At 51.0% G+C, this 26,151-nt stretch overlaps 1 protein-coding gene across 4 annotated transcripts in view; it reads left to right on the forward strand.

Annotated features, from left to right (window-relative positions):
- The window catches only part of LOC144136213 (uncharacterized), a 114,065-nt gene that overhangs the window by 44,415 nt on the left and 43,499 nt on the right, over positions 1–26,151 (forward strand). The window contains exon 1 of one of the 4 annotated variants that reach the window (XM_077668333.1): positions 18,273–19,219. The exons of the other annotated variants lie outside the window; for them this stretch is intronic. The gene's annotated coding sequence lies outside the window, so the exon portion shown is untranslated. Of the gene's footprint in view, positions 1–18,272; positions 19,220–26,151 lie in introns of those variants that run through there. 4 annotated transcript variants of the gene reach the window in all.

Here is a 26,151-nt window from a genome sequence, read left to right on the forward strand (position 1 = left end):
CCGCTTGCACAGGCACTTGAGGCAGAAGAAGGCTGGGCGAATTGTCGTTCAGATATAGCGTTTGTGTTGTCCCTTCGTCCCTGCGGCTTAGCGCTAGTGCTATGTCTTGTCTACTCGCAGACAGGCTAGCACGAGCCCTTGGGGTCGATGTAAAAAATGATTGTCGATTTGCGTAGGAGTCAAAGGACGCTTAGCAATAGCTGGAAATGAGAGCACGGAAATAACCCTGGTGTGCAAAGCCCAACAGGGACAGTGAACATTAGGGACACAAAGGTTGCGCGCAGCACGGCTCACACCCCTCCTTCACGTATGCAAGGGTTCGTAAACGTCAAATCCGTCTATTTTATTAAACGTCAAAAACTCTGAGCCCAAAGAGGCAAATGTATTGTCGCACAAAACATAAGAGATGTAAGGCGGCGGAATGATACAGTGCTCGCTTCCAAACAAAACCGAAACTAAAAGAAAAACTGTAGCTTCGTCCTTTCGTCGAATGCGTCCTCGCGCTACATGCGCGGTTCCCTGTGAGGAAATACCCGATAAAAGAAATGGTGTAAAGAAAAGTCGAAATAGCAGAATGGCTGTGGTTCCCGCTAAAGGCTTTCGGACTTGGAAGCACACAGATCTAAGGGCTAGTTACATGCATAGATTGCATCATGGCTAACTCGCAGCCTCGCTATAATCAGATTCCATTGTAAAGCAAGGAAATTACACCTGATTACCTAATATGTTGGCAAATAATTTGAAAGGCAGCAACGTATAATAAGTCACAAACGCGTGGCGAGGCAAGCCGATGTCTTTCTTTCTCGCTCTGTGCCCAGAAATGCGAATAATCCAGTTGTCCGGGACTAAGTGGAAGAAACGAGGCAACGCCGAGAGGCACTCCGCGAAGGTGCAGACGGTCGACGCACAAAGGCCACTGTGCCGTCATGTATCGACACCACTGAATCGGAGAGGCAGCAAAGATCCGCATTCTTTGAAAGGCCTGCACGTGACAAAACACGTGGAAGGAGTGCGAGGACAACCGCAGCCAGGCCGAGAATGGGCACTGAGAAACGTGCATACTACGTCCAGAATAACCGTGTGCAAGGTCCATGCTCCACTGCAGCTTAGGAGCTCTACTATAGTGGGCAGAACGCAGTGAGTAAGATAGTGAGAGCTGCATTTTTGTGGAGAGCAAAACTCAGAAGGATGGGGTGCTGGGATTTCGATGCGTGTTGCAAAATCCCGGGTGTTCCAACATTTAACTCCGGAGCCCTGGCCCTCCTGTCGCCTTCCCTCCCCCTGACACCGCACGTGTAGCCCTCGCACGCAATAATGAGCTGTTGCCGTGCGTATTGCAAATCCTCCCGTCTAGGGATTCCGGGCATGTAAACGAGCCGAACAGCGACCATCAAAAATCGCTGTCTTGCGTGGCGAAAACGATGCAGCTTCCTTCTTTCCACTGGACCAGTTGCAGCTTCAACCACGCTGCACAGAATTACTGAGGCGGGCAACGGATCCGGCGTTTGAAATGCAGAGCACACAAAGCGGCGGTTTCCGGCTGGCGCTGCCGCCTCTCTTGGTGCATCAACCAATAAATGAGAGTGAGCGAGAAAAATACAAATCCACCTGACCAAAACAGAGCAAAAAACTGACGCAGAAAAGCGCGGAAATAAGATCGTGAAATAAAACTGGAGGCTAAGAAGATATACGGTTCTTCCCGCGCACGGCAGCAGCTGTGGCATCAGGGAAAGCCCGCTTTATCCGGTGGGGTTAAGCTGCTGAGTAAACGTGCAGAGTTCACCGCGCCACGCTGGAGCGCTTTGACCCGTTGTTTCGTTCGCTTCCTGGTGTGGCCCCTTTGTTCTTTATGTGGCCCGACGACAGCGGCTAGCAAAAAAAAAAAAAAAAAGCACGCCGTGTCGCACACACCGCCCATTTTGTTCTGCTTTCTTTCCACTCTCGTGGCGTGCGCGACGTCGCGGGTTCGGTACCCGGCCAGAGCAGCTGAATTTCGGCGGAGGCAAAATGCAAAATCTCTCGTTTGCTGAGATTTGCTCATACAGCTATTTTGGACCGTAAACGTCCGCGAACATTTAAAGACCTCTTTGCTCGGTTTCAGCGCTTGGCTTTCCTGTCAGCCTTAATCACTCCTGTGCTGCGAGAAGTGATAAAAGCGAAATATAGACGGAAGCAATGTCTTAGTGCCAACATGAAGAGAAACAGTATGCTATCACGGCCGCCAAAAAGCCTTGGGTATAGTGGATCAAAAGGAATAAAAACGCCAGGACGCAGGCGTGGCAAGGGCTGCCCGTTGAAACTTCTGTACAGGTAAAAACGATGTAAAATTGAACACATATTTCCCTTTTAGTTCGCGAAAACTAAGTTTACTCTTCGGTATGTTTTGTACTTCAAAGATTCGATCATTCAGCCAGAAAACATACTTGCAAAGAAAAAGAAAAGAGAAGGAAATACAAGAATATTTAGAGCTTCAATTCGGGCTAGACGGTGCATAGTACTTGGGACAAATGCAAAAGTTTGCTTTTCACTGATTCTGGAGAAGAAATATTTGGCAGCAAGCCAACGAATTGCCCCCTTTCAGGTTACTTGTATACCACCTTCAGACGTACAGTTTTTACCGGTCCATCGGAATCGCTGATCAGCAGCGTGGCAAGACCTCTAAATGCTTGTAAGGTGAGCAGCCTCAGCTTCGCGGGGCTCTGTAGCTTTAAAGGTGCTGTGGGCTCCTGGTTATAGCAGTTAACAGGGAGCCCAGTGGGTTCGAAATTTGTCACAAAAGATGTATCTGTTTTCAGCATGCAAAGCATACATGTGTTCGCTCACATGTGTTGCAATACATGTGTTGCAATGAGCATTTGCTGCTCACTGCAAGCGGTAGCAGCGTTCCCTCACGTAAACTGCGCTCAGGAAAAGAAGCCGCGGCGCCCCGAGGCGACAGAAAGAGGCGTTGAACCTGGGGGAATGCTCTCGCCACGCCGCAGCAGGAGTTCCACGGGCTTTGTTCATTCAGCAGCGGCGCCGCAAGATGGAACCGCGGCTGCAGCGCACAGGGGCGGAGCTTTTGTTTCGCGACTCTCCGCTCTCTTTTGCAACGCTTTCTGCGCATACGTAAACGGGTCTCGAGCACTCGTTAGTGGTTACAAAACGCTGCGCTTATTGCGCAACAGCCTGCATCATCACAAGTGAAACAGGCGTTATTTGTCCGTAGGAGACGCTTGAGCGCCCATACGTGCATAAGAAGAGATCGCCGTCGACTTGTCTTCGAAGGCGAGCGCTGCTGCTGGAAGCGAAGGCGGGTTTGTGTTGGCCAAGGTGATCGCAATGGAGTGAGGCCGACGCCTGCACGCAACTGACTCAGTAATGTGCTCTCTATCCTCGGGCTCGAATTGCAGGCCACCGCTGCCGCCCAGACATGCAAGGAGCGGCCACGCGCTTTTGTCTGGAACTGCAGCACGGCGTCGTGATTTTCGGCAGCTTTGATAATGGGCTTGAAAGCGAGGGTCTGTGTCCGATAGATATGCCCCAGAAAAGTATTTCCCTCGCCCTAAGGGAGAACGGCAACCTCTGCCTGATAGGGACGCTTCCTAGTGTTCACTGTTCCGAAAATGCGCACTGTGTATTTAACCGCGTTCCTTCCTGTAAGAGCACACGATTGTCGCTTGAATGTTCTGCTACCTCTGTAGCTAACTGCTGAGTGAGGCGACACATTCAGATCTGCAATTATTGCGGGAAGAAAAAAAAGCCACCTTCAAATGCTTAAAATGTACTGTAACTTGGTGCATTTGGCTACACTTGTAACTTCTGCATCCTCAGCTGAGTTCCCTTCGGCATACAATAGCGCTTCTTATCGATGCCTTTGTCAGCGCATGGTGACATATATTTGAAGAATCGGCCAAGAAACGTAAGCAAGCAAGAACTGATACGTGAACAACCCCCCCCCCCCCCCCCCCTCCTCCTCCTCCTCCTCTGTCCGCTACATAAACACTCCTCTTTCGTAACACTCCAAATACTCGTGCGATAGCATCAGGTGTGATAAAAGATTTAGTGACGTCCTCTGCTGTTTGACCAGCATTGACATCATCGATGAGGGAAGGTGGGAGAATCGGAGAAAGGTGCGAAGGGGTTCCTTGGGCACCAGTCTTGCGATCTTGGAGGATATTCATGAGAATTGCCGAATTTCGCAGAAAATTTTGCTTTGACGCATTATTTTTAGTCTGCGCCGTTTGCAGATGCGGTTTTTCTAAGCGTCAACAGCATATTCCAACGCAGAGTCGTATTTAAGTAAAACATATTTGCGCCTTCGAGGCTGCATCATTCATTCATTCATTCATTCATTCATTCATTCATTCATTCATTCATTCATTCATTCATTCATTCATTCATTCAGTCAGTCAGTGCGTGCTGCAGCGCCTGACATAACAATGTCATGTGCTCAGGAAGTTTGGTCACTTGGCTGACCGGTCGGAACTGCTGTGGCGCAGTACTGTGGCGCAGTCACGATCTCGACCTTTTCTCTGCGAATGTAATGACCGCATTGTTTATACCTTTGGCGCTGTGACCACCACATACGTCGCGATGTCTATAGCGCATTCTGGTGGCAGACTGCTGCGTGGCGCAACGATTGCGCGGCACACCCGCAGTGCGCAGCGATGGCGGTGCCTGGGGCGTCGATCTCCCAGCGGTTCGGTGCAGACGGCCCGAAATGCGTGTCTTGTCGAGCATCCTGTACATCAAGTGCCGAGCTCCTTGCGCACCGCTGATATCGCACCCTTTCCGTATCCATCTCCGCCTCTCTGCACGGCCACGCGTACAGTGCATGCGCGCACTCGACTCGAAAGCTGCCCTTTGTTGCGCTTACCAAATGCTGCCTGCGGTTCGCGTCAGCTCTCGCGACGTCCGAACCAACACGCGCCATTTGCATTCGTGGCGAGATATCTCGGCTAGATCGAGGCGTGCTGGCCCGTGTCGATTGCAACAGCCGCGTATCGCCACACCTGGGACCGGTTGAGCCCCCTTTCCGCCGGAGGAAATGCGCAGAAGATGCAATACAGAAACAAAAAAACCGTTAAGGGTATGGTAATGAGCTGCGTGTTGTTCGATATCGGCTGACTTGTTTGTTAGCGTCGGCCCCCTGTGATACCCGCTCTACGTTACTAAGCTAGGCGACATTGCATCAGCGAAACTGCATGGGTCCACCTATACTGACTTGGGGCCCTCTGCTGGGCAGAGAAGGCGAGTGCAATTAACCGGCAGCCCGGCTGTGAAGGCGCAATTACGGATTGGCAAAGCGATCGCGTACATACACAGTGTTCGGCGCCCAGCGACAGCGGAAAAGGCCGGCTCAGCAACGCTATACGGCAGTCGTCGTCGTCGTTTGCGGTGACGTCACTGAGCAAACCGTGCTGGCGACCCAGTACGCGCGCACGTGTGTTGTACGCTGCCGTAGTACCCGAGCTGCTGCGCAAGGGCACGAAACAGCTGGGCGCAACCATGCTTTCCAAACACCTACGAGGGAAAAGCTTTGCCTGCGTGCTGTGCGCTGTCGCTGGGTGCGTTGCAGTTCGAGAGTATACGGTCTATTTATGCTGAGCTAGCCGCCTGCGGGGCTGCAAAGCTAGCGGTGGGGCTATGCTGGAGTTCGCGGAAGGTTACAATGAAACTGGGCTGCATGGTTGTCGTTGCAGAGCCTAGTCAACCAGCTCTTCCAGTCTCCTCTATCATTTCCTCCTACCTTTCGTTGTCGAAAGCGAGCGTGAAGGAAATAAACCCTTTTCCCTTTTTCTTTTGTAAGTTACATTCAAATGCCCGGTGTTTAATAACAACACAGCTGCGCTGGTATACGAATGCTGAGGTTGCCCATGCATGGTTGTTGCCCATTCCATGGTCACGTGATAAGGAAACTCTCGCCGCCCTACGTTCGTAAACGCCCACTGACGATTAGGTCTCACAGAATTAAGGCTAGACTTCTGCTCTTCGCGCATATCTGCGTGCACTAGCGCACTTTCCTAAGATTATATACGGCTATGTCATTTAGTATCTTGTGCCCAGTCGAAACGTCATTAAACCCTTATTATGTTCTTAAGCGTGTGTCAGTCTGCTGTATACGTACATGTACATATATTCGCTTAGGTTTTTTTTCCTAAGCCGCCGCGGTGGCTCAGTGGTTATGGCGCTCGGCTGCTGACCCGAAAGACGCGGGTTCCATCCCGGCCGCGGCGGTCGAATTTCGATGGTGGCGAAATTCTGGAGGCCGTGTACTGTGCGATGTCAGTGCACGTTAAAGAACCCCAGGTGGTCGAGGTTTCAGGAGTCCTTCACTATGACGTCCCTCATAGCCTGAGTCACTCTGGGACGTTAAACTCCCATAAACCAAACCGTTTTCTTCCTGTTGAAACGGCTATTCTATGGTAACCCCTAGTTGAAATCAAGCAACCAGATTCAGTTTCCATTTAGAACCTTAACCAGCCCGTAGCGCCGATACTTGATAGATGTGCCATCTAAAAGTACCCACCGCTTATACAATAGGTGCACGCTTTCCCCTGGCCTGGTGCTCGGCTTATATGGGGTGAAATGCTTGGGAAATGAGTGGGATGAAAGCTACCTTGTCCCATGGCACTCTTTGGCCGAAAGCTGCCTTTGGAATATAAAAATTCATCATCATTAGAGGGTGCCTCCTCTTGCTTACCTGGTTAAAGCGTACAAAGCAAAGAAAGAAAAAAATACTTGCACCAATGTGAAAAACCTTATAATTCAAGAAGCTACGTTAGTGCAGCGTGCTGCTGATACGCAATTTATTGGAACAGCTGAAACAGCGAAAAAATAATAAAAATTGGCGGTGGTACTGTAAATAACTTAAAACCAATTCGTGAACGTGAAGAGCTGGCGATTGTATTACCTGTATGTTTATAATGTTTGTAGGATCTCCTTCTGTCCTTTCTTTAGCGTAGCTGTTTTTGTTATGAACTTGTTAGTCAAGAGTACCGAGTAATTCGAGCTTTTTGAGCGAAAAGAAACACAGACATGAATTTCCATTTCCCGTAACAGGTACTACGTACGGATGCTGAAATATGGGTTTCCAGTTCAAGTGGTTATTCATTTCTTTGGCAGTAAAAGAGCAAAGACCATGCCACCGTGATCAGAGCGTGGGCACATCGATCTGGTTTGCATCCACAGCAGCTGTGCGTTTCTCACTCCAACCGACTGGTAATCCTGCACTGCCCGAGTTGTGGTTTGGCGTTCTAAAAGCCACATTGATTGATGTGCGTCACAACGACCGTGAGTAACGAGTAACAAGGTGCTTTGATTTTATCCTGGAAGCAGCACTGACCAGATTTAGACTGTTGGTGAGGGCGTTTACTTGAACCCGTTCGCTATCGGCTTAGGTCAGCTTATTGCAATCAATCGATCAATCAATCAGCAGGCTACTCTACGGAGCAACCAGCGAGACATGACATTCACACAATGAAATGACGAACAGGTCTGTCAGAGAGCGACGGAGTCAGTCATCGGCAAAGATGCCAGTTCGCCGATTTACGAAGCGACCGCTTTTCGCTCCAACGAGTCCTCGTACCGCAAGCAGAGCACAGCTGCCGCACGCGCGCGCTGAGCGCCCACGGCGCACCGACGACGACTGACGGGGAGGCAGCCGACGGCGCCTTCGACCGGCAGCGCAAGGAGAGGACGAACGGAGCGGAAGTGAGGACACAAATAGTAAGAGGAGGAAAGATTAGGGTCACGTGACCTGCCCTTGGTAACAGGGCGACGATGCGGCTGGCTCCATAGGTGGCTCGGGCTCTCGCCTCCGTTTTCCTTCCCCGAGAGGAAGCCGCCGCTCTGCCTCCTTCTCCCCCCCTCGCTCTCTACGCGCACGGCGCGGCAAAACAACAGCTGTTGTGCAGCAGCGGGATGCAATATGGTGACGGCTGTGACCAGAAAAATGTGCCGAGGCACTATCAGGGATTTTATGATCCGCTTCACGCCGACGCAAGGTGCGCTCGTAGATGGGCGCTGGACTGTGTCGGTCGTGGTTGTCAAGTGGTGAGCTGGGTTCAGCCGTCGTGACAAATGTATACGCGTTTGCCTCACCTTTGTTTATACCCGAGCCATGGACTTTAGCATCTACCTCACCGGCTGGCTGCTCGATGGCGTTTAAGGAATAATGCCGTCCCTCCACTACGGCTCCTCTTTCTTCCTTTCTTCTTTCACTCCCTCCTTTATCCCTTCCCTTACGGAGCGGTTCAGGTGTCCAACGATATGTGAGACAGATACTACGCCATTTCCTTTCCCCAAAAAACAATTTTCAATGCCGTCAGAATCTAATTTCGCTTTGCAGTTTTTTTTTCGCAGAAGGAATTTCGCAAAACTACAACATCAAGACGAACAGTCGGCAAAGTGCCGGTTTTATGCGTGACGTCATCAGTGCAACAGTATAAATTCCCAACCAAATACGCTTGGATTACCTGATAACTGATTTAATATCTGCTGCTGGTCCTTGGGCCCAAGATATTAAACTTTTTTTTGGAATATGGCGGAGTGTTAGACGCACTCCGACACGGGTCGGCCCGGTATTGCACTGCCTCCAGGATCGGCCTGGGGCCTCTGGGCCTATTAGCGCGCGGCGCGTTTTCTTTCTATCTTTCCTCTCCTATACTTGAACTCTCCTACTTTCAGCACGCGGCAGCGAGCGTGGCTCGGCTTGAGCCAGTAGGCAGGCCCGTGCACTTTCCCTTCTTCCTGGCAGCAACAGTACAGTACAGTACGCTTGGAACACGGCTGTCTCGTGGGGTGTCTAAAGCGCCTTCGCTTTGGTTTCATCACCGCACAAGTGATTGTGGTCGGCGTTGTCGTCGTCATCGCCATCATCCTAGCTTAGCCGAATGCAGAACAAAATCCTCTCCCTGCATTTCACAATTAGTCCTGGTTGGCACCAACCCCAGATGAATATTTTGCTTAACTTGGTTTTAATGTACGCACGAAGAAGGCCAACTCTCTGAAACCGTGGACATCATAGGGAAATGTTTCTTTTTTTTACTTTGTTGTGTTTATCAATTAGAAATTAGTAGTGTAACTATTTTTCACATGAAATATAACTGTCTAGGAAGTACAAGAAAAGACAACCACGTGTCACCGGTAGGATCTGAACCCGAGACCACCACATTTCGCGGCGCACGCACGCTTGCCGTTAACAGGCCTGGCAACATATTCCTGCACCTTCCAATCTGACAGCTGCGATTCCGGAGCGCTCTTGGCTTAGAGTGTGCTACTTACAAGCAATCGCACACACAGGGCTTGCATATCAACCACGGAAGAGTTAATTTTTGACATGCTCGCCGAGAACGCGAAGCTGGATCAGCTTCCAAGCATATGTGCACTAGTCAAGTTGCTGTGAACGAAATGCACGCCTTATTTTTAATATAACTTTAGCATAAATCATCGAGCAGGCAGAGCAGATTTAGGGGCTAAAAATATTAACTATTCTAAGTGCGCTGTGTTTAGTTGCAACGCACGCAGCGCGGTTCAGTCACCACTTCCGGAGCAATGCGCATCTGACCGGACCGGAACGTTGTTCATTTATGTGAGATTTGGATCACTACTGTCCTGCCGCATGTCTGTTATGTGTCAACACGCATTGTTGATGTAAAACGTTAAACTCAATGAGGTCGTTATCTTCACGCTGCACCTAATTATGAGCGCAGTTCTTCACCCACTGTGTCTTGCCATGCGGATGCAGTGTTGGAATCTGACATGCAATGAGTGCAATTACCATCAACGCAAAAGTAATTCATTTTTTAGCAAGTTTATAATGTGGACACGCGCCTTTGCCCTTTATGCTGATAACCAAATGCAGAGTCGAGCGCCTCAATTTTCTTGAGCCCCTGCATGTGAAACATTATGCTCGCTCGGCGAGGAGTAGTTTTAGCACCGTTACCAGTGCCGGCAGAATCGGTCTACATGCTGCTTATCCTCGCAGTGAACCCCCCCACCCCTCGGGGAGGGGGGAAGAGAATCATGTTGCCTTGTACGTGGAAGCAATACCTACAGTGCGGAGTGGATTCCCTTCTGGCTTCAAAGCCGCAGCGGTAAGCGCCTCGTGATAACCTCCGGATCGCGGCGCCTGGAGTCGTGTCGTGCGCGCATGTCGAGACGCATGTGTGCGTGGCTATGCGCCGGCGCGTAGCTTGGCAGAGCTCTCTTCCGTAAATTTCTCGGAATCTCTTCGGTCCTGACGCTGCATTATTCACGCCCGGCACTTGGCTGCCACGCACTCAAGACAAGAGCTGTGTATTGTTCGCGGTATCTTCGGCAAGAGCGCGGTCTTAATGGAAGACGGCCACGTGCCGCACAATGGGACCTCTCTGCTCTTTCTGTCTCCACGTTGAGCAACGGGTGGCATCCGTGTACGCTACCCGATTTTTTATCCTAATTATCCCCATCGTCATCCTTTCTTCTGTGCATATTTATTTCCGCTATTTTCAGCGTAAGTTGCAGCGAGCGAAATGCCTTCACTGAGCTGGTGCGCTCAGGATAGCTTGAATAAAGGTTTTTCTCCTTTTCCAACTATTCTAAATTATATCACGCCGTAAGAAGACGGAAAAAAAAAAGAGGACCCAAGCGTCTCTTACGCGGTGTTGGCCTGTTACACGTATATGTGGCTCCTGACCTAACACGTATTCATTATGCCGCGTTCTTTTCATAACAGCATGCCTGCACACCAGCCCGACCTGCTTATTGCATCACTGTGACCGACAAAAGCTTCATGAGCAACTTGAACTAGTAAGCGCAGAGGCACAAGATGAGCAATGCGAGCGTCTACAGCGTGTTTCCTGCTCTGCTGCCAGCTGCTTGGGAAAAAAAAAAAAAACCTCCATAGAGAAGCCGTGCTTAGACGGACGTCAGTGTGCGCGCACCATTGTTCGCGGACCGCCCTGACCCCAGGCGTCCTCCCCACCCGACGCCCCCGTAGATTCGGATAAAATATATATCGGCGGGGCGGCACTGTCGGGGCAGTAAACAAACTGCGCGCGCAAGAAGCGGGGAAACAGGCAGGGCCCGTAGAGCGAGAGCCGGAGGTGCCCACGCCAGCTGCTGGTGTTGGCGCACTTGTTTACGGCAAAGTGCGGAGCCTTTTCATCCTCCACCTCACGCGGCCTGCGCTTCTCGCGTCTTGAAAGATCGACCGTGAGGAAGGAGCATGGCAGACAGCTTTTACAAAGGACGGTGGAAGAACGCACAACCCGCAGCGCTATGATGAGCACGGTCGCTTCAAAGTGCTCGCTGAGGAAGTCGAGCAGTTTTGCCCGTCCAAGGGTTAAGGTGCAGATCTTTCGGAGAGGTCCACTGAATGGCCGAAGCGCAGTCCGCTACGCCCAGGAACAGTCAGCAGACTCACGCGAAAGGAAGCGGCCATGCTTAACAACAGCTTACCGCGAGCGCTGTTCGCCTTTTCCTTTCTCCTTCGCACCGCGTCGGCCTCTTTTCATTGCCCGTCGGGGCAGAGGCGGTTGCTATGCGTATACATCTATACTGCTGCGGCTTGCCGTTCATTCCTTCGCACTCGTCCCGCGGAGTTGATGTTTCGTCACAGCTCCGCGACGCGCGCGGATCCGCTGTCGCGACGCCCCGTGCCCATCTGGCCGGGCGCTTCGTGCGCAATCGGCGACGACGGTGGTGCGGCGTGCAGTTTTTGAAAGTGCGCGGTGCATGTGGGCATGTTGCCATGCGGTCCGCGCCAGTCGTTGTCGTGCTTCTTTCTTGGTGTGCTGGCGTTTGTTGGCACGCGGCCAGCCGGTTGCGCAACTTGCAGGAAGAGAAAGGGAGAAAGGATGTGCTGAATTTCATGGCACGTGGTACGCGTACCGGTCGATGTTAGCGAAAGTGGAGGTCAAAGGAGGAGACCTGTGTTGTGTCGTCAGAAGGGTGCGTTACAAATGAGGAGGTCATGCTCAAGGAGGTTGTGTTACACCGTGGGAGCAAATGCTCTCTTGGCTTCTGGGTTCAGAATATTGGACCCCTTAAATAAAGCCAGACCCCTGGGAAGAAGAGATGGAAGAAAGGGGGAGAGGAAGGCGTATTAGATCCAGCGAACTCTCCCGGCTTTCTGAAGTTCCGGTCGCTTCCTTCTGCGAAGCTGCGTCAATCATCGCATCATCAGCCTGACCAAACCTGCTGCAGTACAAAGGCCTCTCCCATATCTCTTCAGTTAGCCCTGTCCCGTGCTGGCTGCGGCCACCCGATCCCCGCAAACTTCTTAATCTCATCCGCCCACCTAACTTTCTGCCGCCCCCTGCCACGCTTGGCTTCTCTTGGAATCCACTCCGCAGCGGTGGCTCCGTGGTTAGGGCGCTCGTCTTCTAAGCCGGAGTACCCGGGTTCGATCCCGACCGCGGCGGCCGCGTTTCGATGGAGGCGAAACGAAAAGGCGCCCGTGTGCTGTGCGATGTCTGTGCACGTAAAGAAAGAACCCCAGGGGGTCGAAATTATTCCGGATACCTCCACTACGGCACCTTTTTTTCTTGCTTTCTCCTTTCACTCCCCCTTTATTCCTTCCCTTACGGCGCGGTTCGGGTGTCCGCCGAGATATGTGGGACAGTTACTGCGTCATTTCCTTTCTTCGAAACCAATTTGAATTTTCTTTTACCTTCAAGGACGATCCGGCATCTTGTCTTCGCATTACATATGCCCTGCCCCCGCCAATTTACTCCTCTTGAAAATAAAATAAATAAAGAATAATATTAGCTCCGTCCTGCTGGCGTGCACCAAGAATCAGTGGTGGGGTGGGGAAAGGAAGGAAATGAACAAGGGTGTATAAATAATTTAAGGACGGGAAAGCTCTCGGATATATTCCGTTTAAATCTGGCCGAGCGAACTGCCTCAAAGAGTAAGCATGCACCCTCCTTGCGTACGGACAACGCCCAAATATTGTTGGTATTTGCGAGGCGTTCTGCCTCTGAATTAATCCAATACCTAATTACCGCTGCATTTTAGTGAGGGCAGCATAGAGCACGTCTTCCACCGTTGGCCGAACACCGGCTGTTACGGGCAGAACAACGTCAACGAAGTGCGCGATAGGAGGTATTACACGGAGATGGCGATAGAGACTGCCTTCTGGAAGTGCTAACACGACAGCGCTAAGGCTCCCTTTCAGCAGAAAATTCGGTGTCGTCGTCGTCGGCGGCGCTGTGAGCGAAAAATCCCCGGAGAAGCAACCTAGGTCATGTGACCTTGTGGGGTCATTACAGCCAGACCATCGGATTGTGAACAAACTGACCACCGTGGCAGCTGGCAGTTAAATTAGTGACTGGTCGCGAGAGGTTGCTCGAGGACAGCAACCTGTGGCAACGCCTGCCATCGCAGGACAGTGGCGCTTCGCACGACTGAGCCAGGAGCGGTATGGGGACTCGCAGGGATCCACGGGTGTGAAGTCATTAACCCATCAACGCTGTCGCGTTAATCTGAAGTGTGTCCTCCAATTTTTTCTAACATGCCACCTAGCGGTGAGGAGACGAGTTCTAATATAATGGAACAGCAAGGGAGAAAAATAGGTGATGTTGGCTGAGACGCAACGTGTCAGGAAGAGACCCCTGGCGACAGAGAACAAAACCAGAAAGGTGCCCGGGCTCAACAAAAGTGCGCACAAAAACAACCAATGACTCCTGGTCCCAGTACTGAGCTGAAGCCGCTTACTGCGAGAGCGAATCAATTTGTGAGGCGTACTGAAAAGAGGAGTGAGGGAAGTGGCGCAGAAGAAGCAAACGAAACGAATTCTCCGGTTTTCCGCCCATGCAAACCCCGATGAAAGCGCGCCGGGGGGAAAAGAATGCCTCGCTCGACCTCGCAACTGCGTGGCTGCCCCTTCGCGCGGCGCGTGACTGAACGGGGGGCGTCTCGCTTCTCGAGTGTCTCTCCATCGCCGCGGCCTGCGCAGGCAGCTTGGGCAGATCAAGGCTCGGGGGCCGCCCCTCAATGTCAAGGTCCCGCCAATGGATGCCGTCGCATAAAGAACTACATAGGCGTCCGTGCGACGCGGCAGCGTTCGTGTACTGTGTGAGAGAAGGCACTTCGCGCGGATAAGATTGGCAGACGGAGGGACGCATGAATTTACAGCTGAAGACCTTGAAGAGCAATCGTGGATGCATGCAGAGCCGCGGGAGGAAACTTAGCCCGAGGAGAAACCGGCGCTTTTTGTTTTGCTCCAGACCAGCGGGTTCTGCGGCCAAAACACCGGAGCTGGTGGGTATACGCACATTCGACAGCGCGGACAAATGGGCCAGTTGGTGACATTTCATTTTTGAAGGGTGCGGCGCAAACCTAGAGAAAAACACTAAAGTAAGCCTCTGTGTTTACCTTGTGTCTTTGGTTGTTTGCGCTGCAGTCTTCAAAAATAGAGGAGTGGTGAACATCCGTTCGTCCTTTTCTGTCGATTACAGCCCTAATTAATGCTCAGACACCGTTGGCATGTCAAACACCTGTCGCTTATTATCGAACGGATCATGCTTATCGACCTCGGATGCTGCGCGTTTCCACGAAAGAGGACCGAGCGGGGCAGGAACCACGTTGCGGTGAGCCTTAACGTGACATTTGTAAAGCTTAAACGTCTCGTAGACTGAAGCCTAACCACTAGCGTGCGATGTCGACCCGACGAAGAAGTTTATTGTTACGTTCATGAAAGCGAAGTTTTCCTAGCCCCGAGTGGCCAACGACGCAGCCCTTGAAATAGCACCAGTCTCCGGCGAGGGATGAGCCACTGTGTCTCTCGTTATGGCGTAGCCGAGGTATGCAGCACGCTGAACTTTCCAATATCTGACAGTTAACTCAGTGCAGAAAAAAAAATATGTACGTGTCTGTTACGAACATGTTAATACAAAGTGGAGATTTTGACCGTCTTCTGCGCCCAGCTCGCAGAGTGTATCTAAGTAGAATGAATTGTCGCTTCAGTTTCAGCCGTCGTTGATAGCTTTCTGCCATTTCTCAAAATAGATGACGTGAAACACAACCTTAGACAAACTTAGGACCAAAACTTCTGAGATTGATGCGCTTGTGAAAAGAGCCTAATACTTATGAATTCTCCAAGTGATTATCACGTGTGCCAGTGTGAACTTTTTTGTTTGGGATGGACTATGGGCAAGACGCGAAAATAATGTCGCGTACTTTTATTTAATTTTAAAGAACACAATACGACAAAAAATGCACGCACTGGCCTACACAGGTGTCATAAAAATGAAGGAAATGAAAACAAGAAGAAATACAGCTTGTGATGAAAGCGATTAATGGCGTTTGCACGTGAGGTTCGCAAGGACGCGCATCAGCCGGGGACACAAATGAGGCTAACGGCTATGACCATGCCCATAAGTACACGCCCTCCACCCACGTGACGCCATTATTGGAAGCAGAGAAGCACTTGCTCCGTCTGTTGTTGAATACGCCGAGGCGAGGTCATCGTGCACTTCTTGCGGCGTTACGTGATTCGTCAAGGTTGTTTACGAGAAGAATGCCATGCTAAAGCTTTTTTCGGCCACAATTGTTTCGTTGAGGTCCGGGCGCCCCATCTCCTCATTGTGCTCGTGTTCTCTGGGCAAAACATAACTCAAGGCCGACACGACGCTTATATCGTGTCGTTTGAGCAATCAGCTCGAGTAATCAGATTGACAGGATGGAATCTCCAATATGATGCAAGACCTGTTTTCGTGGTTTTCTGCTCAACAACTACAGTGAGTGCATGGACACTTTTTATTCTAAGTTATTAGTGACTGATAAAAGGTGGGTCCATTTAGCGTGGTACGATATGCACAAAGTTGATTGAGAAGAATTAAATTTATTTCCACGCGGCAGACATGAAAAGATGGGGGACAGATCCCCTTGTAAGCAGCTTGCGTGGCTACCTTCCACCTCCTTTTATAAGAACACAGCAGGAAACGCATGCAATAACTTGCATACAATTAGAGAAAGGCAGCTGTTAGCAAGAAAAAAAACGTCTACATTTGCAACGAAAATAGTATGCGCAAGCAATCACAAGTACAATCGGGGACAAAAGTCCCCAGGACATGTACGCGATTGGCAACCAAAGTTGTCGGCCTGCGGTTCCAGACCAAAGTTGCGGAGGTGAAAGTTGGGCTTGAGTTTTGTAAAGTGTGCCTCTAAAATCAAGCGATCTTTGAAGCACTTTGCACCACTGCGCCGAGATCATCAGTTGCGCGTCCTGAAGACTTTTCTCCCGATAGTACATACAGTGTAACATGAATATATTACACATACGGAGATAAATAAGTGGGTCATTGAAACATTCTCAATGATAACATTTTTACTGGAAAAGAATACACAACAGAGGCACGATACGCAAGTGAATGCACGCCTGAAAACAGCGTTCAGACAAAGGACACAAAGTTCATACAGAAGGCCCGATACCATAGTAGATATCCTTGCAAGATGCCTCTTGTGAAAACGACAAGACGCTGCACTGCAGTGGAGCGATGGGTATCTCCAAATGAGTTGCGACTGCAGTGAATCACGTTATATCACTTCCGGCGCCTTTCCACGCCTAGTCACAGCTACGGCGCATGAACTACGCGACTTTCTCTCATTTTCTAAAAACTACACATATGCGCGCATGACTCCTGAACCTAAGATAACCTGAACCGAGGAAGGTAGTTGTTTCTGTCATTCTTGCGCTACTTGGTGACACCACGCTCCGTCCGCTACCACTTAATTGTTCGTGGGTGCCTTCGCAATGATCCAGTGGCGGCGTCTCGCCAACCAGGCTGTTTTTATTTTTCACGCTCCTGTGCCGCCACTACACCGCTCCCGTCGGAGCTCGGCAGAGAAGCGCGTCTGCTCGCTTGTTTGCATGCACCACCGGCAGCAACGACGACGACACACGTATCGTTTCCCTGTCCACGACCAGCGGTGACGGCGTGTGCGCTCCGTGCAATGCGTTTTATATAAAGCAGTGCTTTTAAACGTGGCGCCACCTCGTGCATGACGAGTGTCCGGGACAGCGGAAAGAAGGCAGTGCGTATACACTCGAACTGCACCAAAGTATGCTATGGCACGGCCGTCTATGCGAGGCGTGGACTGAGGTTTTCAGTTTTTAATGGTATTGTAAAACCCGCCCGTAACGAACTACAGGTCTGCGGTGCTTAGATTTGTTCCATATATCCAGTAGTGCGAAGTACGCAGTCGGTAACGCGTACAGTGAATATCCACAAGCCGTTATACACAGAGTCGTAATTGCCTCTATCACAGGGGCATGCAGGGTGTACGCCAGGAGAATGCGAAATCACTTTAGGGAACCCTTACGCGGAGCTACAGTGCATGTCTACCCACATGTTGGCGCCCCTGCCGCGGTTATCAATCCGAAAAGTAAGTGACGTCTGTGCATTTAAGAATCACTCCAAGAAATAATTTAGGAATTTGTATTTATTGGCATTATTTCACGTTTCAGTAGACGCTATGGGGGTACTTGCATTTACCTAATGGTCGTAAAAAGGGAAGGCAAACATCCTTATCGTGTAGGTTTTATCAGTTCACAAAATGAGCTTCGCCAACGAGACTAAAGCCCAGGTTCTCGAGCCCGCAATGATGCTGCCGTTTGCCAGTTTATTGCTGAACTTCCTGGTTACGTGACTCGTGTTTCGATAGATGAGAAGACTAGGCCTGATAACGTCCATGATCAAGGCTACTTCTATTCACTTAACGACGATAGCATAGCCAGAGGTGCGCGCTGGAGGGTGGTGGGGCGGAGAGGGGGGAGGGGTGAAAAGTCACAATTAGGAGGCCTCAGTGTCTGCTAAATGTGCCTAAAATACAATTCCATATGAGCTTCGCGATGTACACAGAAAGCTCTTGCATGCTGCGAAATTCGCTTTACGGTGTTATTCGCTATAGCAGAGATCGTCATAAATTGGCTATACTGGATGTCACTCGGTTGCAGTTAAGAATGCAGCGAAAGCAACGCAATGTCGCGAATTCTCAACGAAGCGCGAGCGTGCCACATTTGTCGCTATAGGAGGCGCAGTCGACGGAACAGTGTTTTTTTTTTCTTTTTTTAAACCTCTGCGCACTAGCGTTATGCGAGCGAGATATCTCGCCACGTGAAAAAAAAAAAAAAAAAAGAAAGCGTCACGCGATCCTCGTTATAACTCGATAGAAAAAGACAGAGAACGCGGTCTCGGTGCCGACCAGCTGCGGTGGAAATCTCCAGCCGTCGGTGAATCACGCGCGGTGCGCTTGTGACGTCACGTATCCTCCCGGCGCTTACGCCGCTGGCTTTGCGAAAGCTTCCCGGGAGGGCTATCCCCGTCTGCAGGCACCGGATCCCGGCAGGTTTCCGCCAGCACTCCCCCGCACACTCGCCGTCCCATAGACGATGCTGTCACCTGTTTATATTTGTTTCTCCTCCTCCGCTCTGCTGCGTGCTTCCTTCTCAGACAAGGTTTTTTAAGCGTGGTACACACGCCGACTGACCCAAACAATTGGGTTCTCTCGAGTCGCGAGCAGCGGGCGCCGTTACTCGGACAGCTGTTGGCCGCTGTCCCAGTTTCAGCCGCAAAGACCGTCGTCAACGGGGCTGTAGTTTTCTTCGGAGGAGTCGCTTTCCAACCGGGTTCAGCCGCAACGAGGGGCGCCGGAAGGTCTCCGCCACACGCGCGTAAGAGCCGCTCGTCTTGGGAAACGGCTCGCAGTCAAGCTGCACGTGCGGGAGAAATCTCGGCGCGGCTGTCGCTGGCGCGGAGGACGCGCAGTCTTTTCTTCGTTCGTGTGTTACGCGCCCAAGCTAGGCTGCTTGCTTTGTTGGAAAAGGAAACTTGCGTTTGTGTGCCGGAGGAGCGTGTATTTTCCTGAACAGTGGACTTCTGAGCCCTTCTTCGGACATCTTGCGCCACATCGCTTCCGAGTACCAGGGTCATCTCATAGTTGAGGCCAACGCTTTCGCAAGGGACGGCACAGCTGATGTGAAGGCCACCGGCGGTGACACAAGGTCTCGGCCCACAGGCAGACCCTGCCTTTGTTGAACCTACTCGCTCTGCCGTGAACTCCCACTGGAAGTGTGTGTCGAACGCGCCACTCTGATCTCTCAGTGTCTCGACTCGCGTGACCACCGGCGCCAAGGCGTGCTTTGCGCCCGTCACACCGATTCCACCGCTCGAGTGCGACGCGTTCTCCAGACCCGTTCGCGCTGTTGTCACCACGGCGGTAGACTTCTACATCGGCCACGACGATGACGGTGAGTCGAGCGCCGTGTTTACCGTTGCTGCGGCGGCGGGGAAGACGAGGCCGTGCCCTTTTTTTTTGCGCCAGCAGCCACCTGCACGCAGCGGACGCAGCTGCGGAGCATTCACGCCGCTTGCGGCATCGCAGTCTTCTCGCATTACTCTCGTCCGCGTGGCGAAAAATGACGAAGCAGGCAAACGGTGTTCAAGCATACGGACATTCAAGGGAGCAAAATTTAGGCGCCGCTTGGAGGCAATGCGCTTTCGTTAAAAGTAACGTTGTAGGTTAAAAGCGACACAGCAGCAGCGCAACATTTGGCTCAGCTCGTTCGATTAGCGCACCAATGCGTAGGTGCGCTAGGGCACAGCGTAGCAATGCTGTTTATGGTTTAGTGGTCTTCGAGCAGTGACTTCTGAAGTAGCAGGTTTCAGTCAAGAGTACACTGGAATATGTCTTTGAAAAAGCAATACTGACACTTAAAAGGAGGCTTAGCGTTGTGTAACTTATTGAGTGACCAAGTTCGAAGGTTTGGGAGATAATTAAATGCCTACGACAGAATTCAGAAGGACTTGGAGTTGCAAGGTCAGCAAGGTGAGAGTTTCAAGGTGCAGGTTCAGCGCAAAAAAAGAGAAACGATGTGCAGGGAAGAATAGACGACGGCAGCGCCCGTGTCATCTATTCTTCCCTCTGCATTGTTGCGCTGAATCTGCAAGGCGTATGTTAACCATCTAGCCCAGTACGCCGTACTGTTGAATTATACTGGGGTAGCTCAGTTTCCTTTCATCTCGCGTGCGCGTGTCTAAGCAGACGAACGTTATCTTAACGAAGTAAATGCCTTCAAAACTACTATTTTCCTTCGCGCTGCATCTCGTCAGAGGCACACTGTTGAGCGACCTCCTCCGCATTCCTTCGTTTCCCTCTCGCTCTTCCTCTTTTTAATTCTGTGCAAACTGCATCTGCGAGGGCACCTTAACTGCGATCGGTGCAAGCAGCGCATGTCTCGCCGAGGGCCACTCTCGGCGACGGGTGCGCAGCACACGAGGCGCTCTCCGAATTGCGAAATGCCGCCAATCTCATCGGCATCACGCGCAAACGGGCCTGTGACATCCGACGGCAACCATTGTGCCGCGCTTACTCTGACCGATTGCGAGCAGCCCTTATAACCTCCGTGTTAGGCTACCTCAGCAGAATGATAGCTTACCTTGACCTCGCCGCAGACGTTTATGCGCACGCTTCTCAACGCCTTACTTGGAGTGTTACTCAATGGGTGCGGGTGTGTGTGTGTGTGTCTTTGTTCGGGCCTAAAATAAGACGCCTTGTTTTGTATTGTTTTTATCTCCCCTCCGAAATTATGTAGTTGCGGTTCTCCGCAGCAATATCAAAACAAACATTGCCTCTTGTTTTGAGGCTACAAACGCTCCTCCTCCGTGCCTTCTGTGCGCCTCCTCTGTGAAATTATTCTGTTTACATTGCGAACGTAACATTGTCGGAAATAGAGAATGAGGATTCGACAGAAGAGGTAATAATGCTTATCTGAAGTCGTTTCGCTCGAAAGATGAATCCCAAGGAACGAGAGCGCACGGAGGAAAATCGCGCTCGATCGTGCGCGTGCAGCCTTCAAAAGGCGCCACTCTTCGGCCGCAAGGTTGGCGAATGTCAGTGGTCCTGCCATTAAAGCTGGCCGACGCGCATCGTCGACTCGTGTTGGCGATTTGCGCTCGCTTTCTTCGCTCGAGGAATCCTCGCTCGCTGCGGTGTTTGTCAACCGACGCACGCATGGCCAGATAGCCTTGACCGAGAACCCGCATCACTGGCGTCACGCGCTGCGCGGCCATTCAGCGCTGGCCGTGGCTCGCAACATCAGTCAGTCCCCCTAAGGAGACGCCGACTATTTGCGTAATCGCTTTATTCAGTAAGCGGAGAGCTAGCAAAGCTTTGCTGAAAGCAGGACTGATAAAGTAAGATTGTTCCATCCCACTCCTCGCTTGTCGCACACCCAGCAGCGGGGCGCGGTGTCACTTAAGGACGATAAGAATCGAAATATGTTTAGTGTATTGCATTGGCCCTCTGTGGCCTCTCTGTAGTGGCCAAATTTTCATACAACTGGATGACTGTACCTACGGGTTCACTATACTATTGCGCAATCTGCTGGAGGTTCTCTTTTGGATATAAAAGTGCGTTACTATTACTACTACTTCGTATATTTTTTTGTGGTAGGTGCAGTTTTGAAGTAGACACGAGGCATAGCTCGCAGAATGACTATGGTTGGCTGCAACCCTACATGGTTGCATGCAGATTCAGTTTCAGAGCCACGTATATATAGGCTGACAAAAAATGAAGGTTGGCTGTGAACTTTGCTCACTCCAGTCTGGCCACAGACACCGCAGTGTGGCTTAGTGGCTATGGTGCTCGGGTGCTGACCCGAAAGACGCGGGTTCGATCCCGGCCTGTCGCATTTCGATGGAGGCGAAATGTTAGAGGCCCGCGTATTGTGCACATTAAAGAACCCCAGGTGGTCAAAATTATCCAGAGGCCTCCACTACGCCGCCCCTCATAGCCTGCATGTGTCGCTTGGGACGTTGAACCCCCATAAACCTACATACAGTCTGGCCACAATTCGAAGTTTTTGTAAACAGACACTATTGCGAGTCCCCTCTTACTGTTGAGGCGTAGGCGGCTGTGTCACTTTATCGGTGACGTGTTTATTAGGATGGCGTCTAAACAGGCATCTAATACTTTTTCAGTGCCCTCACTAGCGATTTAATGCTCGCAGTGGCGAAGATTCGGAATACGCAGCCTAATCACCAGGACTATGTTGCTTCAATTTTAGACCGGGCCTTTTTATGTCGCTATGCTGACAGAAGCGGACACTGCTGTTCGAATTCACGCAAAGACACAGAAGCTTTGTTCGTTGTAGCAGCACAAGGAATACTGCACTGTCGGCTCGTCAACGAGCAGAGAGACATCTGTATACATGACTGAAAAATCAATAAACGCCCACAACTGTTCACGGGGGAACACACGCGCAATAAACAACGCCGCCTGGCTAGTCGAGCGCTCCGCCTAGCAACTGCTAACCGGCCGTAGTAGGCCTCGCGGCACAAAATGCAACCGCCCCTCTAATAGTGTTCGCTCGGCAAAAGCACCGCGCTCCCCCGCAACGGCGGCAGCGCGGAGCATCGCATGGCTCGGTGCCAGCTCCGCGCGGTTCATGGGAGTCCGCGGCGGCCTCTGATCGATGTGTGTCATCATCAGCTGCCCCGTACAGCAGTGCCGCGGCAGTGTTGCTGCGCGGTAACGCGGGCTCAAATTGGCGTGAGGCGACCAGCATACACGCGCAATGACTTACGATTAGCAGTGCACCGCCATTATACGCTCATTGTATGTGAAAACCCGAACGCGGCGAGTAAAATTCATCCGTATAAGCACGCTGAATTCATAGTTTGCGTTCAGAACTCTTCGTAGCATCGAATAAACGCATGTAGTACACAACGGCAACTAATTCATGCAGTGGCGTTAACATTAAAAGTGATCCTTTGGTTTCAGGAATATTTTACATCGGTGTATTTCGCAAGTATTCGCATAGTTTCGTATCGTCGTGCATCACCTGGCTTTTGCTTTTGTTTTCTCTCTTGCATCGGAGAGGTCGTTGGTGCACGCACTGCATGCCGGGAAATCGTTAGGATGTGTAGGTGCTTTCATAGCATCTTTTTCCTGCCCTTCTGCACGTGCAGAAAAATGAGAGCAGCATTGATATTAGAGAAGTTGTGTAGCACGCTTCGGTTGTGCTTACTGTTTGCTGCGATTCGAATGAAAGCGGATCTGGGCGAGGACATGCCACTAACGCGGATGTCGGGACCTGCTAGACAGGTGACAAAATTTATAGGGAAGTTTCCCTGGTCAATGGTGCTGCTCCGGCTGCGCTGCTGCATACATGATTGGAGAAGATATCGTAAGTAGGAACGCGGCAAAATCGGTAGGCGAAGAGACACGATGAAGCGCGTCAGCTGTACAAATATAATCAAGAACTTGTCGCTGATGTGTTTGGTATTTACTGTTGCGCACATTTTACCGCCTGTTAATGCGACAACACTGGAAGGACCGCCTAGCACCTGCATCTTGTTTTCCCTTTTGTGTGCAATAAACGTAAACAGGCCTAGAAACACATCCCTCGCATGCTCCGGTATACACTACTAGCTTCAGTAAACTATACCGAGCCAAATGCAGCACATATACAGAGTACAGTACACTATAAGGAGCCCAATATACTGTATACGGAGCTCAGTACACCATACGGAGTCCAGTACACTGCATGAACAGAGCCTTGTGAACCACGCGAGGTCCCGTACACTCTACAGAGCCAAGTACACTATACGAGGTCCGACCCGCCGCGGTGGCTCAGCGACTTTGGCGTTCGGCTGCTTGTCGCCGGTTCGATCCCGGCCGCGGCAGCCGTACTTCGATAGAGGCGAAACCATCCGTGTAATGTGCAGCACCTGTGAACCTTGAGGATGGTGGAAATAAATGAGTCCGGAGCCCGCCACTGCGCCGTCCCTCATTGCGCATGTGTCGATTTGGGACGTAAAACCAAACAATTTACAATTCGAGCTCCAGCGCAGAGCCCTGCACAATGCAGGGAGTCACGCAGCACCGGTTCTCCTCCGTGGTTCCCTTTCCCTCGCGAACGCGCGCCGGGCGAGGTCCTTGTGCTGTGCCCCTGGCAACAGCGAGCCTCGCCCTTGCGCGGTCGCGGCCCGGCTGCAGGTCGCGCCCGAGAGATGGGCTCTGCGTTGCCCAACGATGAAAAAGGCAACGAGGACAAATTCAAGTTGGCCTAGATCCTTCCCTGCAACCACACTGGGCAGATTTTCACGGAGAACGGAGAAAGCGCGGCAAATAGGAGACAGGTATTGCGCAATTCCCCGGCTGTTTCCATAAATGCACTGAATTGTCCATTTGTGCGGAGCGAAAGACGAGAGGTCACGCTAGGAAATAAATATTAAAGCGACTTCTGCATCGCTTTTATCCCGCGAGGAAGACAGCAAATATTAAACGTGGAAAGTTCATGAACATTGGCGATGGCTATCTCAAACACTGACGACGCGCACAGTGTTGCATATAATGTATTGTGCTCCGCACAGCGTTGCGTACCTGTTACCTCTTACGTGACATGCATGCGGGACCAACTGCTCTAACTAGCATTACAAGTGACCTTTCGACGTTCATGACTTTGTTGGGGAGCCCTGAAATGGGTGCGGATTTCTTTCGCTCCGTCATACTTGATAACGAGGTCGCATACAAGTCAGCAGTATCGCAGGGAATACTCATTCCGTCCCACCTACGCGTAACAGCCAAGCAGTTGGCCACAACTGACAGCACGCACGAATTCCGGCTGTTCTTACTGCATCGATTTTTCAGCTATCTGTTTAAAAACTACTACCAGCTGCACTTGTCAAGCATGAACAAAGGCGACTCTGGAGCAAGGTACGTCACACAAAGTTAGCCTTAACTTGCAGTGAAAATAAAATGCGTGCGAAATAAAATTATTCTTGCGAGTTCTGGTGCGGCGCCGAGTGTATCGGGGTGCGTTCGACACGCGCGGTGAAGCGAACCACAAGTGTTGCAAGTATTTTTTTTTTGCACTCATGAAATGTAAAAAAAAAATAACGGACTGTAACGGACAAGTATATAAGCAACGCAGTAGCTTGAGGTGTGGGGCCAGTAATGAAGGCATACCTTAGCCGATTTGTGAGCGAACAGGCTCACAAACAGAGACACAGAAGGCACTTTTGGTGATACTATATGTCTTGCTGATCTTCAGACATGTTAAATTTGCACGAAAAATCACCTAAAACAGGGTACAGGACGAGCGCAGCAATTACAACTGATTATATCGAAAGTTGGCAAGCGCATGTTTGCGGGAAACGATATGAATGGAGCTTGCGCAGCCAGAAAACACTTTGCAGACAAGGCACTATCTTACAGCGTGTTCATCCAGGAAAGCCCTCTGGTAAAGCATCACCGAAGAAGATTCGCTGATGCAGTCTTTCTTTATAAAGTGCGCTTCCATCAGTTCCCGCGCGATAGTATTACGGCTCTCTGGCACAACTGTAATCGCATTCAGACGAGGCCGACACGTTCTGTATATAGGCCCGGCAATGCTTACGCAAATTAGAACTCCCCCATCCCCGTCGATAAGAGCACCTCCCGTGCATGACCGTTCGCCCAGTCTGGATTGGGGGCGTTTTCCCACACGGTTCGTTATGTGGCACCAGTGGACGACTCCGGCAGCGCATTCCAGGAAGGGCGCGACGTGCTTTGGTCGCAGCCAGTTTTCTTGGGTTTTCTCTGGTGATGCGGAACATAGTTTCGCCAGTTTGAACGGTGCTGTAAACACCATCAGCTCGTTGCACTTGCCCGCGGGGCCTTTCATCGTTTGCAGCGCTCGGTGTTTTAGCCACAGCCGTTACGATTGCAAAGAGGAAGCCTGCATAGATAAGCCTGCACTGCGCGTTAAAGCTTTCCTGCATTCTGTGTGTACAAGACTCCAGGCACAGAACGGCAGTCACCCTCTTAACGATTTTCGAGTGCGCTGAATCGTAACTTAACAGATCTTTCTAAAATCTGGGCCCGTACAGCCCACAAACACTGTTCTTCAAGAAAATCATACGGATGTCCCAGAATTCACTCCATGTGCAAAAGCAACAAGAGCAAGGTGGACGGCATATATAAGGTACTGGCACTTAAAGCCATAAAATACAGGGTTGCAGTGCCCGGTTAGCAGCACAGGGTCCCGTTGCTCCCAAATCTGGCAGCTAGTCGCTCACTCTTCTTGACACGTCTCGTTGTAAGTGCATACGCACTATCTTCGAGTATAGTTTTTTTACTGAGCGTCCTTAACGTGGCCTCTCAGTTTTGAAGGCTGCCAAGACTACGGGGCCCGAC

The sequence above is a fragment of the Amblyomma americanum genome, chromosome 6, assembly GCF_052857255.1.
Source record: "Amblyomma americanum isolate KBUSLIRL-KWMA chromosome 6, ASM5285725v1, whole genome shotgun sequence".
NCBI lineage: Eukaryota > Metazoa > Arthropoda > Arachnida > Ixodida > Ixodidae > Amblyomma > Amblyomma americanum.